This window comes from Aphelocoma coerulescens, chromosome 4 (genome assembly GCF_041296385.1).
Source record: "Aphelocoma coerulescens isolate FSJ_1873_10779 chromosome 4, UR_Acoe_1.0, whole genome shotgun sequence".
In the NCBI taxonomy this organism is placed as follows: Eukaryota; Metazoa; Chordata; class Aves; order Passeriformes; family Corvidae; genus Aphelocoma; species Aphelocoma coerulescens.
The window spans coordinates 10,655,997-10,676,150 of record NC_091017.1 but is presented as its reverse complement, the minus strand read 5'-3'; positions in this window follow the sequence as shown (position 1 = coordinate 10,676,150).

Here is a 20,154-nt window from a genome sequence, read left to right as displayed (position 1 = left end):
TCAAAAACTATAGGTAATACAGAGGCCAGATTTGAAAGATGAAATGCCTATGAAGCCGAGGCATATCTTTCAGATACTCTGAAATGGTTTCAGGGAAGAATATCAGCTGATGGATCATTGAGAGACAGAAAAATGCTAGCTGACAGCAGTCTGATGAGCCTCACTATTCAAAAAAAGAAAGAAAGAAGCACTTCAGGGAAATGAAATCCCTGCTAAAAAATCCTGAAAGTGTGTAAGTTTGAACATAAGAATGGACATACCAGAGCAGACCAAAGCTTAGTGTTATATCTCCTTTAGTGCCATTGATGGAGGCAGAAGAATGATACAGCCAAGATGAACTTGCAGTAACATTTTCCCCCAATGTTCCTCGATCCTTCATGAACATGCATCTCACATGTCATACTTCAGAAGTGGTATCTCCATGACAGGCTCCACCACCTTTTAGGATTGCAGGATGGCATTAGCTCTTAGGCTAGTGCGTTATATGGCCACAATGCTGCTTCCCCCCATCTTTTTACAGTTCATGGCAAGAAAGACCTATTGTTGCATTCTTTTGTCCTTTCTTTTCATGTAATGGATGGATTTAATTAACACATTTTTTTTTTGTCTGCTAGAATTCCATGGAGAGGTTTCCTGCTGCTGTGAGGCCTTCCTGTCTTTGGGACTGACTTGGTAAAATGACATTATTTTCATAGAATCATAGAATGGTTTGAATTGGAAGTGAATTGAATTCAAGATCTTCTCGTTCCAACCCCCCTGCCATGGGCAGGGACTCCTTTCACTGGATAAGGTTGCTCAGAGCTCTGGCCAACCTGGACTTAATTCAATTTAGAAAAAAATACACATGCCAAATGTCATCAGACCTACTATTTGATTGCAGTGTTTGGGACAACCTCCTGGTCACTGAGGGCATCATCTGCCAGCTCACATTAGTTCAAGACACCTCTGTGAACACAAATCTAAAAGGATCAATGAGTACTCTGCAAAATCATGCTGATCACAGTGTTCAAACCCGAATAGTAAATCTTCTTATTATGAATAATGGTGTGAAAGGTGGAATGAATGTCTTGGCATGGTGGCAAATGACATCAAGATGGCAAAAGTGCAAGCTGGGCAGATTGCCGGAATGTTCTCATACATTGTGTCAGCCTCACGTTCTTCCAAGTGTTTTAAATAAGTGTTCTGTAATAGAGTGTGGTATTTCAGAGGGGGCTGCAATTCCCAGAGAGGGTTTCCAGGATGTTCTTGGTGGGAAACAATTTAGACTTCCTGCTTTTGATGTCAAGCAAAACAAATATTTAAGAAAGCATCTTCTGCCAGTGTGCAGCTTTATAAAGCTAAATATTTATTATTATTGATAATAGCATAAGAAATAACATACAATGCCAGGTTTTCAATACTAATAAACTGGTAATTTAATTATAATGAATGTATTAATAATGGTTTTATATGCCCTTATTAAATTTATTGCAAAATAATGTTTTTCTGTTGTCACAAATCAGAGCAGCTTCTGACTTTCTGTAGCCAGTTAAAGTATCTGCAGTAGAGTAGGAGTTTCATGGCAGCACCTGAGTTTGGGGTGTCAGGGCATTTGGATTGTTCTTCAGTAACTCAAACCAGAGCACTAGACACCTGGAAAATAACCAAAAATCCACAAACCTCAGATTTAGTAACTTCATCAATGTACAGGTCTCTCCAGCTGGCATTTTGGTCTTCAATTTGTCTCTCTTTCAAAGTATTGAAGAAGTGTTGAAAGAGGTGATAATGGTCAGTATCATCTTTTCCCTTCAGATCTAAAGCTCTTTGAGAGCTTCAGAAGGCAGGCTGCCATCTCCGAGAGCCTGTAGACTTGTGTGCTCAGGTCATGGGAAAGCATTAAATCTGTCACATTGAGAGATACCAGTGACAAACCAGAGTTAATGCTAATCTCTAGTTCACTTTTCATTGCCAGATGCACCAGACCTATATCCCAAATGGAAAGTACCTCTCAAGTACCCTCTTTGAATACCATATTTAGAAAAATAACTGTCTGTTCAAGATCATATTAACTTTTTGAGTAAAGAAATGTGGCTGCCAGCTTCACAGAAAGTCCATGTTTTCAAAGTTTTATTATATCTAGAGCAGATGGAGTTTCAAACTATGAGTGTTAGTGGGGGCCGGGCAAGGTGACTTGCGTTCTACTTTGGGAAATGAGATCTTCTGCAGAAATGGTGTTATTGTGATTATCTATGTTGTTCTTACTCCAGTATGAGAAAAGTAATGACACACTGCTTGAGGCTCAGTTCTGAAATTAGAAATTGAAGTCAGGACAGAACCCAGATGTTGGCTGTTGGGGTTTTAGTTTAGTCCTAGTTTTTTTCCTGTTAAAGGAATTTTTTCCCATATGCATGTTGCAAGGGGACAAATGGCCGTACTTAAGAGAAGACAAAAGACCTGGCTACTCTTTTGTTTTCATCCGAATGTGGGGTCAGTTCGCTCTCGGCATTCTCAGGGAGAGGAGCCTGGTTCTTTTCGGCCGTTTTTCTTTCTGCGGAGAAAGATCCCAGGACCCCCGGCCCACCTTCCCTGTCCTGCTGGAGGCCGGGCTGTGGCCGCCCTGCCCCGCCGCTGATTGGAGCCTTCGCTGCATTGTAGCTGTGCTTGCCCTGCCTGCCTGGACCTCCGGGGGATTCCCTGCTTGGATACATCTCATCTGCCACCTGGGATCTGTGCTCATCCCTGCCGCTTCAGCTTGCTGCTCCAGCCTGCTATTCCAGCCTGCTGCTCCAGCCTGCTGTTCCCGAGGCTCCAGCTGGACACCGGGGCCAGCTGTCTGGGGTTTGTGAAGCCTTTGTTCCATCCCTTCCTGGGATCCCAGGGTACCAGTGCCGCCTGCTCCCCGAGCTCGCTCCGGAGCACCCCCTGCAGCCGCGGGGAAACCATCGCACCTGCCCTGCTCACTGGGAGCTGCCAGTGCTCCTGCCAGCTGCAAGTAGAACTGCACCCAAGGGGAAAGGGCCTGACAGCCGAGAAGGCTGGGACTGGGTTTGTGATTGTTTGCTGTTACTGCCATAGTTATTGTTGTTTTGTTTGACTGGTTATATATATATATATATATATATAGTAAAGAACTGTTATTCCTATTTCCCACATCTTTGCCTAAAGGCCCTTGATTTCAAAATTATAATAACTCGGAGGAAAAGGGGTTATATCTGCCACTTCAAGGGAGGCTTCTGCCTTCCTTAGCAGACACCTGTCTTTCAAAACCAAGACATTGGCTTAATAAACACTGCACTGTGCTGCTTCCCACCAGCCCTTTGTGCTCCTGGGACAGCCAAGAGTTGTGGTTTGAAATGACAAAATCTCTAGTGCTTTTTAATGATTTTATGCATTAAGTGTTGCACTGAATGAGTGCTCTGTTATATTCCCAGTGGTTGTAATATCAAGCCCCTCAAGGTTTGAGCACTCAAGACTTGAATCAAAATTTGCAAATTTTTTTTTTTTTTAGTTGTTAATCAGTAGTTATCGCTAGGCAGAGCTGATTAAGCAATTACTTGGCTAATTCTTTGTTTTATGAATTATGGAAGTGAATCCCAAGATGAACGGGCTGTCTGGATGAGAGCCACCAGGAATGAAGTGGGCAGAACTGAGCAGTACCTGGAGCAAAGATAATTATGGCAGGGGGAGATTGCGGCAACTGACTGGTTGACCACCTACTATAAATGAGCCCCTGACTCAAATGGAGGAAGGAACTGCACATGAGGACTAATTAGCAAATAGGGTTTGCTATTAGTATTAACTAATGAAAAAGTTATGTAATCTGTAACCAGTGAATGCTGATACCTCTGTTGAGACATATAAATAGTGTAAAGTTTTGATGAGTTAGTGCAAAGTTTTGTGGGTTACCAACTGCCTCCCTCCTTCGTGCAAACTAGAATAAGAAGTAGAAATACCTTGATGTGTATTGATGTTTAGCACTGGGTAATGAGCCTGTATCCAGAACAGTTAAATCAGTAAGGAACTGTTGGTGGAGTTTGTCAGAAATCAATCTCCTCTCTTCTGCCTGCTTCCTACCTCATGGTCTTTGTTAATCCTCAAGAAAATAGGCATTATCACCACTTTTCCAGTGTGTTTGAAAAGTGCATGTACAAATATACTTGATTCAAAATGCTTAAGTGCCATGGGTTGTAGGAAACAAGAAAAGTCTTATAGAATAAAGGGCCTTTGTTCACTTCCGTTCACTTCTGTTCACGAAAAGCACTTTGGGAAATGTACAGCTGACATGAAGACTAAAAACAAGTTATGTAAGCTGCTCATGGAAACCGCATGATCAGAGTGCTGATTGGTCAACACAGCAACACAGGAGGTGGTATGCTGCCACTGTGTGTTTGTTTTAGTTCACAAGAATGTTAACAAGTATAATTTTAGCCACAGTGTTTTTAGCACAGTATAAAAGCCGTACCTAGTTGTACAGTAATAAGGCCTTGCTTGATGGTAATAAACTTGATTCTCTTCGGAAGAAGCAAGAGTCTGTGCCCTCATTCACGACAATGGGTCAGTTACTATTACATTACTTATTTCCTGCTTATCATCAGCAGGATTTTTGCAATAGAGTTGATTTTCCTTTGAGAAACCTTCCATATGCATAGAGGGAATGGGTTGACTTCAGGTTGGTGTCCAGTCACTAGTGGGGTTACAGGGCTTTATCCTCTGCCCTGTGCTTTTCAACAACTTCTAACAACCTGGATGCAGGACTCAAAGGTAAATTTGCTGATGACGCTAAATTGTGAGGAGCTGTCAACACCCTCAAGGGCAGAGAGGCCCTGCAGAGAGACCTTGATAAATTAGAGGGCTGCACAATCACCAACTAGATCAAGTGCTGGAGAGTGGATTTTTCATTCCCTTTGCTCACTATCCAACCTTTCTTACAATCTACTGCAATAGTCTTCAAATTACATTTTGATAAAGGAAAAGAAGTGCCTAATCTTGATAAGATTTAAGAGGTTGACTCAGATTCATTGCTGGGGGCTCTAAACAACCTGGTCTAGATGTTCCTGCTTATGGTTGGGAGGTTGGACTAGACAGCCTTTTAATCACTATTCTGTGATTCTTTGATTAACGTGTTTGTCCATCTCTAGAGGAGATCAGGTTTGTGTCTACTGGGTTCCTGGTACTGGGAATGGAACCGTCTGGTTTAGACATGTTACTTGGTTAAATCACTCTGCACAGGACTCATAAATATAACCTGAAGGGAAGCTCCTGAAGCAGGTCTGACAGTGACAGAATAGACCATAGTTTTATGTCTCTTTATGTCCTTTAAAGATTTTGTATTCCTGTTATGTGTTTGTTGACTTTGTGAAGCTGTAATGACTCTTACTGGCATTGTGACCAGAGAGCTAATGTTCCTACAGCAAGCTAATTTTCTGCAATTTTCAAGCCAAATCTGAAAGAACCAGGAAATGACTAACCTCAGATTTGGTTTTGTGTTCCCACTTTAGCACAGGTAAGTAATCTTTTTCAGAGAAATTCTAGGTCTGAAAAACATCCCAGGTCTGAAATCTGCCCCAAATTAAGGAAAAATGTGTGTCTTGATCTATCTGTATTTAATTTCTCTGAATTACAGTAGAGGAAAATTCATTACAGAGATGTGAGTCAAGAAGAGCGAAGACATTGCGAAATTTAGTTAATTGTAAAGCAAAAAACCTCTCTTACTTATGTGCTCAAGTCACACCACTGTTCAGGAAACCACATTAAAATGACATAAATTTAGGCTCATGCATAAACCTCACTAAGCATGGGCTAAGCAGCCTTCCTGGAGACAAAGGCTTTTTTGAACAGAAGCTGTAATTAACATGTTGCAATTCTGGAATAAAAACTGCTACTGAAACAAAAATCAGTTGTAATCACAATACCATCCTCAATACATTGAAATAATCCTATTTTCTATTATTTTATCTTCAATATCCAGCTTTTAAACAAAAATTACAAATGGTCAAATTTAAATATGAAACAGCTTTTTAATTGTAATTATATTCCATGAAATATGAGTTCTAAATAAAACAAAATAATTGCAAATGTGTTTCCAGACTATGTGGATATTCAAATAACTTCTCCCACAAATGTCCATAATAGCTACACAAGTAATTTTTTCTTATATATTTTAATAGCTGTAAGACCAAAACTGCAGTCCCAAATGCCACACTGTTCTCAAATCTTTTACAGTATGCAAAAGACAGAAAAAAAAAAATATATTTCAATGACCATGTAAATCCTAATTCTAACCTGACTCTACAAATTAATAGCTCCTATATAATTTATTTTACATATGTGATACATTTTTTCCTTTTGAGCTTTTAATTGCCCCTTCTTTGTATGGACTTAAATTCCTGAGTTAGGTAAACAAGTGAGTATTAAGAATGTATGTGATTTGCATGCACAAACAGTATCTCTAGGTTTTGGTGATGCTTTTTCTGGATTTACATCAGCAAGTAAGGCCTGGCCTTATTTCTGTGAATATAAAAAGCTTTGATGAGGTACGTTTATGGTAAAGTAGTAGTTAAACAAAACATCAGTTCAGAACTTTGCTGGCAGGATCTCCATGTGCCTTGAGGAAAGAGTATGGAAAACATATGCTCACCTCAGTAAGCTTGGCTGAATGTGCTATAAGAATTTTTTGTGTCTGTTTCCTCTGTCAAAAGAAAGAATTTCCCCATTTCCCTACAAACCTTGATGATTATAATTCACTTACTTTCCTCTTACAGAATTCCCTGCTTATTTGTTAAACAGTGTCCTGTATCTTCCTTGGACAAGTCAGACAATACTGAAACACAGCATATTTAGTACCAGTGAACTGAAGATGTCCGGGAACATATTTGGTTACAAACCCTCAGCTGTCTCTGATTTTCAGAAGGCCTTTGGCATTGTTTTGGATCAGTACAGCTACTACGCTCCTCGTTTGGTTTAATGGTTAGCTTGTGGTAAGGACCTTTTCTTGTAGGTACTCTTGGGAGCAATCCCTTAGTTCTGGAAGCCAAAATTCTTGTTAGAGGAATGGGACCTGACAAAGCAGATAAGCGAACGTCTGGAGGGTCATTCAAAATTGGTTGAAATGCTAAATAAAGTTTGGACAGTTAGAAAAGTCAGTAGGTGAGGGTAGCACAACCATTTATTTGTGTGGTTTATCCTCTGGCTCTCAAACGCTGCAGAAATCTGAAGTTCATAAGAGGTTTGTTGGAAGCAAAAGGCTTTCCAAAGAAGTTGCTTGGATTCACATTCTCATGTTATTTTCTTGGTATATTTATCTGTCTCTTACGTGTTAAGGACAGTGTTTTCTGTCTGAAAAGGAATTTTTTTCTCCTTTGTGGATCCTTTGCATCTGCAGGTGGTGCAGATGAGACCCAGTGAGAACTGTATCTGGGAATTGGGAATGTACGTCTGTAAATCATTTTTAGTAGAAAATTTTAAATATGATGTGGTAAATAATAGTGTGGTATGGAAACACTGTTGCTTTATAACCAGTGAATAGTCATTACCATTGATATTGTAGTGTTCGTACTCTGAGGAGAGGCTCTATTCTTTTCCTGTTCAGAAGTTAGAAACTACCATGCTGATCTGCATATCTGGCTTTCATGATTAGCCTAACAAAAACTTCCTGTGCCTCTGTGTAATTGCAATATTTACTTGCTTCTTCCTCTGCCTGTTTGTTCCCTTCATTATTTGATAATTTTAAATAGGGTAGGAAAATGCTTCTGCAAAGTTTGTACAGTCCCTGGTACAATACAAGCCACTTCTGAGATCATATCTCATACTACAATCACAGTGAATTTTTAAAATTATTTTTCCCTCTTCTTTTACTTTTGCAATCAGCTGCCTTTGTCTTGTGTTTTACACTCTTCTCAGTTGTGTCTTGCTGTTTGTATTGCTCTGGATTGGATACAATAACCATACACGTTGGTAATATTTGTTAGAAGAGGTTAACTTTTTTTGAATCACTCTAGAGGTGATGCACTGAAATTATTCTGTTGGTATTAGCCTTTCGTTTAAAATTATTATCAGTCATCTGATCAACTTCAGTCTAAGATTATTCTGTAGTTTAAACTTGGTAGGGAGCTAAGCCCCACACAAGCACTCACTCTCTTTCCCCCACAGCAGGATGCTGGAGAAAACGGGGAGGGCAAAAGGGAGGAAAGAAGCAGAAAACACCTTAACTTCAAGTGCTGCTCAGCAATAGATAAAAAAATCTCTGTGTTATCAGTGCTGTTTTGGTCCCAAATCCAACACAGAGCTATTAGGATGAAATTCACCCCTATCCCAGCAAAAACCAGTACAGATGATTCACCCTGGGGAAGTGCCTACCCAATTTGACTGTGTGCTTAAACCAGTGCCTTGCTCACTGTTTGCAGACAGTGTTTTCTTTGGAGTAAACTGCATTTGGGCAACTCATAAAAACCCCAGTGGTGTTGCAGCTTCCTTCTTTGTCTGTCATGTTCCAAGCTGACTCTTTGGTTTTGATTGCTGTGCCTTTCTACCCTAGACAAGGATGTACTTACCTAGTAAAAGATCCTTATTCTCTTGTTATGTAAATATATGTCTTAGTAGCTGCCATGAAGATGCCTTATTCTTTCTTCAAGCTCGTAAGTGTCATTCCAAGGGTATAATCTTGCTAAAGACAATCAAGGCTATGAACAGGCAATATCAGGCAATATCAGGCAATAATACAATCCCCGTGATTGTATTATTTGCAAATTTGCAAGGCCCACTTTTTTTTTTTTTTAATCTTTCCTCCTTTCCATTATTTGAACTGCTCATTTTTTGCTGATTGAGCTACATTTTAGCCCATCTGAAAGTAATTTGCAGAATTTATGTTTCAGGAGGATGAATACTTACTGCAAGGTAATCTTTCAGGGAAGTACTTATATCTCAATATATGACTCAGAAGAAGGTTCAAACAAATTCTCATTAACAAGATTTATTTTACTGTTTAGCTGTAATAAAGTTGTACCTTGAATTGTACCGTCTTTAGGTGATACACAAAGAAAAGCAATAGACATTAATACTCAATATTAAACCCCTGCATTTATTCAGTGATTATAAGAGATTTCTTACTTATTTTTAAAATGTTTATTTTTTAAAATGCTTATTTTTAAAATGCTCTTTACTAGCAAAACCCAATTGGGTTTTGCTAGTAAAGAGAAATGTACACCTTACTTAATCAAATTTTCCTTAATTTTCTTAAACCTCCATCTATTAGGAAAAGAAGAGCTTCCACTACCTGTATTCCTTAAACCTGTGTAATTTACACAGTTGAACACAGCATTGAAGGATATGTGAAGTGAGTTTTTTTGGTCTTGTGTATGCACAATGATAAAAACAATGTTTTAACTTCATTGAAATGTTTGAACTTATACAGTACTGTGTGGGGAGATTCATAGAAACAAATGTTTCCACAGAAGGAAAGCATGAACTCACGTTCTTTCTCTTTTACAACTATTTCATCTTTTGAATTGCAATTTTCAGAAATTTTAGCACTTCCTCTTTTGTGTAAACTCGATTTTGATCTTATGCATTTCTAGTCTCCTGGATATTCTGTACTTCCCAAGATTTAATTAAGATGTTTTTCTGAAGTTATATCACAGTATTTGGCTTCTTCTTTAAGAAGGAAAGCAGTTGAAGCCCCTTAGAAGTTGGGCTAACTATCATGCAGAGACTGGATAATGGTCTCTACGTTGTAACTGCTGGATAAACACTCTAGAGCTGAGCTTCTCTAGAATCAAAGGTGAGACCAATTTGTCAGCCAGATTCTTCTGAGAAATTACCTGCTGGGGAAGAAAGAATTATGGTGAATGTGTTTAAGTAAAACTCTTTAAAAGCAACGCCTTTCAAATTCAGAGAAACTTGTGACGTTTTCCTGCTTTGGAGAGTGGGTTTGCTTACCTATGCAGGAGGTGAATTACAAGAGTTGGTTATACATAACAAAAGACCTCTAAAATTTATATGAGTGAAACCCAAAGAAAGAATAATGAATCTTGTCTTTGATGGTTATATGATACCAATACTGGATTAAAGCTAGTTCTCCAAGTGATTTACTTGGGTGGTGAATGATGGTTACCTTGCACCACTTCTGTCTATAAATGTTAAGCACATGGTGCTCCTTGCAATACACTCGTATGTCCTACTTTGCCTATGAAAGATACATATAAAGGATATATAAAGTCCTTCCTACTGTTCCTCCAGTTTTTCAAGCTGAACAATGTTTCAGTGATCTTCAAGATATTCAAGAACCCTTTTTCTTCAGGTACAAAATACAGATATTTAGTCCTCCACTCACACTTCAGTATTGTTTTAATGAGTTTGTTACATGCGCATTGACAATACCTATGGAGAAGTCATTGCAAATAGAAAAGTCCTCCATACCCCATTCATGCATAACCAGCTTATAAACATATCTAAAAGTAAATATTGTTTTCCTCCTGGTCAAAGTTGCTTACAAGGGGAAGATTTTAATTTTAGATTTTAATAACAAGTCAAAGCCTTTGGAATCTTCACCATGGGCAATACCTCCTACCAGACTTTGTATTGCTACTCTTTATTTTAAAATGCAGTAAAAGCCTAAATAAGGACCCTGAGACTGTTACCTTTCTGTGACTGCCTTTGGTGCAGCTATATAGCCAGAAAGCCAAGGCTGTAAAGGAGAACTAGAAAAGGATGCCTTTTAGTTCACAACTCATGTTTTTCAAGCATAACATTTTCTGACTTACTATATTTCTCTAAAAAATTGGTATTTTGCAAACAGATACTGCACCAAATTTGAGACAGGGAGGAATTATTTTCACAGAAAATGTTCAGTGAGTGATGCAATGGAGACTGTGGATAAACGCTTTTTTCTTCATAGTGAGTCACAAATGCTCCCTTTAGCTACAAAAGAATCATCTGTCTTCAAGATTCGTTTGTGAACTATTGCTACCACAGGTTTGTTTTCTTGAGTGTGTTTGTGTGTATTGGTTTGTTGGGTTTTCAGGCAGTTCACGTCTTGATTTACAGGTGTAAATCAATGACAGTATAATCATAAATGACTGAACGATCATTCCTTGCTAAGAAATGGCTGAAATTGGAATCTTTCTCTCTAGCTCTTGCTCAGTCAGGTAAATGTATGCAAACAATTATAGTTACAGTGACCCTGCAGTGTACAAGTAAAGGAAAGTAACTGAAATGTGAGATTGCTGTTAAAGTTTACTCATTTGGAGTCTTTTCTCACTCTGTAGAGTTGCTGTGCAAATGCTCTTTAGGTTGACTCTCAATTTTTCTATTATTTTCTTTTGATGATCAGAGGACTGGAACACCTCTCCTATGAAAACAGGCTCTAGGGAGACCTGATAACACTTTCCAGTATCTAAACGGGCTTCAAGACATCTGGAGAGGGACTTTTTACAAGGGCATGTAGTGATAGGACAAAGGGGAATTACTTCAAACTGAAGAGGGCAGGTTTAGATTGGATAGTAGGAAGAAATTCTTCCTTGTGAGGGCGGTGAGACACTGGAATAGAGAAGCTGTGGATGCCTCATCCCTGGAAGTGTTCAAGCCTAGACTGGATGGACCTCTGAGCAACCTGGTCCAGTGGAAGGTGTCCCTGCCCGTGGCAGGGGGGTTGGAACAAGATGAGCTTTGAGGTCTCTTCCAACCCAAACCACTCTCTGATTCTATTGTTGAAGCAAGTGCTGAAAGCAACCTAACTTCAATCCCAAACTGTAGCACCTTATTTAATCAACAGCATAAACTACTATTTGCTCATAAACTCCTTATATCCTTTTATTTAAGTATGCAATGAAGGTATTTGTGGACTGATTTAGATGTGAATTCATACGGGTAAAAATGCCAGAGTCTTTAATTTTCATTGTGATAATACTTTGAAACAGAATATCCTTTGTTTACAGGGTTTCCTTTTACAGAGGTACTCCATGCTTCTTGGACTTGAACTCATTTTTTGTTCTGATCACTGTGAGATTTGGAAATCCATTTGTGTCCCAAAGCAAGAAAATGTTTTAGTTTTATTCAAGAAAGACTTTAAACAATGAAGCATCAACAGAGATGTTTATTCTTTCAATGACAGATTTCTCCTTTGCTTCAGTATCTCTGCTCATTGAGTTTAAAATGTAAAGCTGCTTATTATGCAAGCCATGGGATTCTTTAGGATTTAAAAGAAGGGAAACATATCAAATAGCAAAACAACACTTCCTGAGTGCTTATCCAGCAGACTAGAGAACCATGATATTCCACTTCAATCGACTGTTTAAATGAGCACTTTAATGATAGTCATTATTTTTGTAAGATTTGCTCATGTAGCAACTCGAGTACTTACAGAAAGAATAGAAGCTTGATGAAACAGAGTTAAGAAATGTATGCCAAACCATCTTGTTTCCACATTTTTTTACATTAGAAGATGTACGCTTTTTCCATAAATGGCGAAGTTTCTATCACTTAATAAGAAAGAAGTTAAAAAGTGTTCCTCTGAATTCTAATTAAGTTTACTTATCTCAAGGAAAATCTGAAGCCTTCTTCCTGTTTAGTCCATCTGATCACATTACAAAAATGTATTTTTCTCTGGCACGAAGGTTTCTATTTGTGGGCAAGCAGAACCCATAAAATGATCCAAGAAATGTGTTTGTACTTGCTGAAAGGTACTTAGTAGCAGGGCTTTCACAGGCACAAGTTTCCTTATTAATATGGGATAGGATTCATCTTACCTACAAAGTCTGCAATTTATGGGCTTAAATCTAATGGACATAAATCATCTGACTTTCTTTATGTGCATCTCACTTTAGGGTGAGATGTGTAGTCCATTGTAATGCTGTTGGCTAAAATGAAAAGACAAAACTTGCAACAGTGTTAAAGTGGTAAAATAAAAAGCAACTCTTTAATGAAATCTTTCAGATGCACAAATATGTCTCTGTGTGCATGTGATAAAGGATTTCTACCATTTTTATAAGGGTAATTAATTGGTATATTTAGCAGGTACATCCAATAGGAGATCAGTTGCCCCGGTAACCCACCCTTGGGTCAGCCCCTTGGAGATGGTCCAGGGATTTCTTTGCCCCATTTCTTGTTATGTCTCTTAAGTTCTGGTGGAAAACAAGACATCCTTATCAGAAATTCTCTTCTTAAGAATAAGACTAAACAGAATTTCAAGAATATGTTAGTAAGGGTTAGCTTATTGTGCAAAAGGGCAGGAAAAGTCCTAGAAACCATACAACAATATATTAAAAATCTTCAAGGCTACAAATACATGAAAAATATATAAAAAACTAAAAAAATCTTTAGGCATCAATGCCACTCATCTCCATGGAGTATGATGAGATCCTAGTGAAAGCATCTCAGACCTAGACTTTTGCAATGTAGATGTCTATTTTTGTTCTGGTAAATCGTCCCACGTGGGCCCTATTAATTGGGAAAAACATTTTATGAATTTCATGCACTTTTAGTCTAAAAGTTTCCTATGGACATAATTTTCAGCTGTACTTTTACACAGTTTGTGTGTCTGTAGGAATTTGGTCTTGCTAGGGGCATAATTTTTTCCAGCTCCCGTGTTTTTTGAAATCACTACCACTTGAGGGCAGAAGGAAGGATTAGACACCAAGTGAATCCTGTAAAAACTCATGCCCCTCTGTTTTATCCCAAAGAATGATTCTGGACCACTCAGTTTGGGGAATCACATTCTTTTATCTAAATGGGGTATGGGTAGAGTCTTTCTGCTCTCATTAAGGGTGACAGTATGTGAGTACTCTTACATTCACTTTATGTATGTCTTCTGATACATTTGCCCAGAAAAATGCTTGGATAATTACCAAATTTCTTATGTAAAATAGAGACAGAATTTATGGCATGTGATCTGTACATAATTTTAATCTGTAGAATCTGAGTTCTCTGCAATGAAGTGCTTAGAAATGTATTATAAACCAAGAATTATATACTAACATTTTTTTCAGCAATAATTTTTAATATGAAATAAATTTAATGATAAGTATGGCACATTCATGGGCAACTGAAGAATTAAATTGAACAAATTGCTTTCTATAAAGTGTTTCCCTACTTCAGCTATAAACAACACAAATATTGAAATATCTTTTTCAGAATACAAATAGGCATTTACATTAGAATTAACAGTGTATTCAGAAAGAGAGTGAAGATCATAAGGTAAATGATTCTTAATACTAAACTTTTATGTTTGCACAAGTCTTGGCTTTTATATGCAGCACCATTTGAGTACAGAACATTTAATTTCTGGGGAGCATACTATAGATAGATGCACATATGGGTGGGATGGGACTCTGAAAAACCTGCTCTAGTGGAGGGTTCCCTGTCCATTGCTGGGTGTTGGAACTGGATGATCCCTTCTGACCCAAGACTTTCTATGATTCTATCATATTTGGTTGTAGGAGTTCATTGCAACATAATAGATAATATAGATATATACAGCATGAAACGTAGCCACTCTATGGGCACTTGTACTATAGCTCACATGTCACATTACAGTTCTGTTAGCTGAACATATTTTTGCCTTATTTATTTCTCTTCTCCCCCCTCTTTTCCCTCACTGTCTTGGGGATGGTTCATATTTGATAACCATTTTGTTTTTCTTTTGTGTCCGGAAGTACCACTGCCCCCAACCCCAGCTGGGGAATATGCGATGGATGAAGGCTGGCCTGGGATCCTGCGGGGGGTGAGGGCCAGGGGCTCCTCTTCCTTCGGGTGGGGTGATCAACACAGCTGCCACATGGCACGGTGGGTCTGACCTGAGGTCCTGTTGCCCTGTGCTTTTTGTCCTTCTTTCCCCTCGTTTATTTTTTCCTCTGGCACTGTGATCAGGGCCTGCCGTCTTGCTTCTCTGCTCCTCTGCCGCTTGGGAGCCCAGAGCCGATGCGTGCCGTGCCGAGACCCAAGAGCCGGGAGCCCTCCCTGCTGGGTCATTCCCTCTGTGCGGCAGCCCAACCTCGGGACCAGCTGTCACTGGTGAGCTGTGCAAAGGAGTAATCCCCTGCCCAGCCCCCCTGTTTTCTGACACCGCTTTGGGGTTAGTGCTACACTTTAGCTCAGCACCACGCATCTGCCAGGACTCCCTGCTGTTTCTGCTTCTGCCACTGCTTTGGGGTTAGTGCTATACTTTGACTCACTGCCCCCAGGGGTCTGCTCGCCTCTGCTGTTCCAGCCTGATGCTCCGAGGCTACCACTACAGTCCAGCTCACCACCCGGAGTGGCACTAAAACCGGCTGCTCCCCTCGAGTTTTGGAAAGGGAGCCTCCTCCTCTCTTTCCCTGTCGCCTGAGTTGCCATTGTCAGTGGAGACGCAGCTGAGCCCGCGCCACAGCGCCCCCTGCAGGCGCGGGGGAATCATCGCAGCCGCCCTGCCCGGCCGGGAGCCACCAGCGCCCCTGCCGGCTGTGAGCGGAACTGCACCCAAGGGGAAAGGGCCTGTGGCCGAGAGAGGCTGGCACTGGCTTCTGGTTCTGCTTGCTGCTGCTGCTGTTGTTGTTGTTTGTTTGTCTTGTTTTATATATATATACTAGTAAGGTCTGACAGTTCAATATTAACATTTATTTACATTTTTCCCATGCTGTGTGGGCATTCTGTTTGTCAATAAATGGTTGGGGTTTTTTCACTTTCATCCACTAGTATTCATTTCCTATTGGCGAAAGGGATTGTTGGAACCCTTTTAGAGGAAACACTCATTCCAGAGTGTTTTCTTCTAAACTTGTGTCCAAACTGAGATACTCACCCTTGAGGGTTTCACTAGATGTGGTGCTTCCCAACCTTTCTTATCGAAAGAACAGGATAGAATAGCATAATAAATTAACCAGTGTGCTGTACATATCCCACTTTGAAAGGATGCTGTTGGCAAGGCAGTGTGACGTGGAACTGGGAGAGATGCTATCAGTCATACCCAAAAGGGGACGTGCACTCCAGCCCTGCCATAGCTCCAGCACTTGGGATAATACATCCAGATGTGCACAGTGCTGCTTGAGATCATGACTTCTGGTGATGCAGGACTTGCTGACCCTGTATGCAATGCTATCCTAATGCAGGTTTTTTCTGTGGCCCAATTTAATACTCTGCAATACACTGTACTGTACTGTGCAGCACAGGGTTGCTGAGGAATACTGTGGGATTTGCCACATGGTGCTATGTTGCACTCTGGAGATACAGTGGTTGATTTGTAAAAGAGAACTACACAGACGCAGTCAAAGCACAAAAATCTGCAGTGCATCTTTAGCCCACGCACCTTTCCCTCTGTAAGTCTCGGCACGATGTTGAAACTTATTCCTAGCACACAGAAGTAGTATGAATTGACTAGGAAAAACATCTGCATTAGTGACAAGGAGTCATAGCAGCTTTCTAAGAGCTGCTTCTGCTGTTGGAAATTATGGTATAAAGAAGTGAACAAATGAACAATTACACATTCAAAGCTTTATGATGACTATTCACAATTTGTTTTTAAAGTATTCCTAGCAAGACCTAGCAATACTTGTTTTATGTTTGTTTTATACAACAGGCAAGACATGAGTTCGCAGCAGTATGAATCTCTGCTACAAACACGCCCATGATGTTCTTCACAATCCTTAGTTACAAATTGCAATTTGGTTGAAAATCAAATTAGGCAATGAACTTTCATGGAATCTGATCCTCCTGGTTTGTAAGCCTACAAAGAAAATAGATCAGTGGCATTCCAGTTTAGTTTCACAGCCAGATCAATTACGGAAATGTTGCTATGTCAGTGAGGCTGCTTTGACTCAAGGCCACATTCTTATCCTCCCACTTCAGCAAATCTGATACGGATGATGAACACAAATAAAGGATCTCTAGTTTCCAGGATGTGTTGTGCTCAAAGGTCGTTCGTCTTCAAATTCTGTCTCAGCCACCAAAGTGTTTGGACATCAGGTTGTTTTGAGATTGTTTTTGTGTAAGAAGTAGCAGCTAGGACTTTTTAAAAATATATATTCAGATTTTGGGAAAATAGCACTCCCACTATGTAATTCTAAAGAAACCCACATGCAAAGATTGAATTTAGGCATATTTTAACAGACTTTCATACTCATGAAGTGCAATTTGCCATAGCTCTGAAACTGTTTCCATCTAAGGAAAATTTTATTTTTTAAGGTATAAATGTCCAGTGAAAGGAAGAAGAATTTATCCAGCCTGATTTGAGACATCAGCTTTACTAGGTAACTCTGCTACCTTTTTGTTTTTCCTCTTCCTTCAGTATGACAAGCAACATATAGTTTTACTGACTGGATTTTTTTCCTTAGACAAAAGTGAAGTATGGCTTCTTCAGAGGTGGATTGCTCTTATACTATTGAATAGAATTGGGTGATTGGGATATAGGGAATCCACCATGTGACTTATGTTATGATATTTTATGGTGTCCTCTGCTAAGGTTTGAACAACAGCCTAATAAATCACAGTGATATCTGGACAGAACAAAATAGCCTCAAAAGACAATTCAATAGATAAAAGTAAGAATAAATAAATGCTGGCTTAGACTAAAGCTGATTTAAGTTTTTTTACTGAAATGATCATCTAATTCAAGACATTTCTATCAGTAAAAAAATATGAAAAATGAAGTGCAGTGAACAAAACAGTATATTCTAAAAGTAATTGTGTTGTTGGTATGACAAAAATCTGTTTAAATACTTTTGAAATATTAAAGGACCATCTAAGGATATTCTCTGATGGCTTCAGTAGTGGCTGACCTCTTCAAACTCATAGCAAGTTGGAGAAACTGAGAAGCTGAATCCATAGGATTAGTTTTTCTGGAAAAAGAGCAAGAAAGATAGAACAATGGAAGTTCATTAAAGTTAAAAGATAGTTTTGTTTTCTGGATTTCACTAGAGCTTAAAAGAAGTTTCTGAGCTTCAAAATCCTGTAGAGATTTGACAGCTTAGAATGCAGTAAGCTGAATTTGTTGTAAAAATTATTTCTTTTGGCAGTAACACTGATCTATGAATATTAATGGTTCAACTTAGCATACATTAGAATTCTGTGGAAGGCATCCACAAGGAGCTCTGTAGAGGCTCTTCTTTATCTCTCCATCCATGAAACATAATTTTGTTTCAAGGGAGGAAAAACATAACAAAGAAGCCCCTTTTACTCGTCTATGAATCACGTGACTCATGGCTGGCTTTCAGCTGTATAATGTTCCTTCTGACCTGTGGGGAGCCGAGATGCTTTTCCATGGGAGTCCCAGAGCTGGCATTTGCAATCAATAGGCTTGATATGTGTTGCTGTTATGTCTTCTTGAGCAGACACAAGAGAACAAGCACTTGCTGCCAAACACCTGTGACCTCTGTATTCACACCGAAGGAGCTTCTGCTGATAACATACGCAAGGGCTATAGTATTAACCTCTCTTTTAAACTTTTACTAGAAAAGAGCCAGGAATAAAACTAAGGTTCTGGGTATATTTCAAAACATATGATAATCTTAATTCTTCTCAAGGACAAGCAATGAGTGGAGTGGACACAAAGCAAGTGAGAGGTTCTCAAAAAGACACGCTTGTTTGGGAGCTAACTGTGGGATTGCCCAGAATGCCATTGCTGCTGGCAGTGGCAATGCAGAGCTCTCCGTGTTCAGGATCCTGGACCGATCTGAGGACCAGCTGCTTCTTAAAAGAGGGAAATTTTTTATCAGAAACCTGTGATATAGTGTGGGGTATCAATGACAGCTGGCAGCTCCAAAAGGGCAGGTGAACTGTGTGCTGAGTGTGACCTCTGGCCATTATGCCATTAACAAGAGGCCTGGAATTGAATCAGCACCACGGTAACACTCAGAGACAGTAACTTGGATTAGCCTCAGTTCAGCAATTGCCCAGCAAGTTCATGGTCCTGGACCATGAGCCAGAAAGTCAAGTCAGTGGACAAGGGTCAGGATTTAAGGAGGTATGAGACCTGACAGTGGCAAGGGTGAAGGGCAAGACCATCAGCTTGAAAGTTTCTCTGAAAGGGAGGGCAGGTGAGCCGGCACTGAAGCTCCTTCCAGCTCCTTTTTCACTCCAGCTCTTGGCAACTAGATGTCTCTGAGAGTTGGAAGCTAAACTCCCAGAGCCAGTAGGGCTTGGAATCAGAATCACAGGATAGTATGGGTTGGAAGGGACCTTTACAGGTCAGCTAGTCAAACCCTCCTGCAATAAGCAGGAACACCTCTGATTAGATCAAGTTGCTCTCAGCCCTGTCCAACCTGGCCTTGAACACTTCCAGGTACAGGGCGTCTCCTACCTCTCCAGGCAACCTGTTCTAGTGTTTCACTGCCTTCATCAAAAATTTCTTCTTTATGTCCAGTCTGAACCTACCATTTTGTAGTTTAAAGCCATTAGCCCTTGTCTAATCACTACAGGCCCCATCTTTCTTATAAGCCATTCCGCTATGTAAAGAAAGTTGGAGAGGATTCTTTTGATAGATTTCTTGGGCGGAAATAAAGCACAAACGTGGCAATATTATATCTGAGAACTATTTATTGATAAAGGGGGATAGAAAAGAGAGCAGAGAGGGGAAAAGAAGAGAGAGAGAAGGAAAGAAACAGAAGACAGGACAGCGCTACCACAAGGAATTCTGAGCGCTTTGTCGGCGCCAGCTCAGCAGACGGAGCGTGAGTGCTGCATAGCTCCCGTGGCGGTCTGGGCACAATTTCCAAACAGCAGCAGGCTGTGTGTCCCTTCCGTCGGTAGAGAACAGGCTGCTGTGGTTACAGGCGTGCTCCTGGAGCAGCTGCAGGTTCTCAGAGTCGGGGCGCGGCTGAAGACGGCGGCAGCTGCAAGTTGAGTGCTCGCGGGAAACACGGTGGCGGCGACAGGCTAGTTGCTACGGGCTAGTGCTATAGCAAGTTGGTGCGGTGGGCAGCGCAGGAAACACAGCAGCTGCAGCGATCACGGCTGGGTACAAGCGGTGGCGGCTGCGGCTGTGGCCGGCAAACACGGCGGAGGCAGCTGGCTGCGGCGGCGCCCGCCCCGTCGGGGAGGCAGCAAAGCACGAAGTCTTCGTGGTGACGAACTGGTTCGTGGGAACGGCAAAACAGGGCGAAGCAGGCACAGGCAAGAAAGCGGGACCACAGGGAGGAACAAACGAAGGCAGGAGGGGGGCCGAGCTGGCCCTACAGGCGAGTCCCCTCTCCCTCCAAGTAACCCAAAAGCAAATGG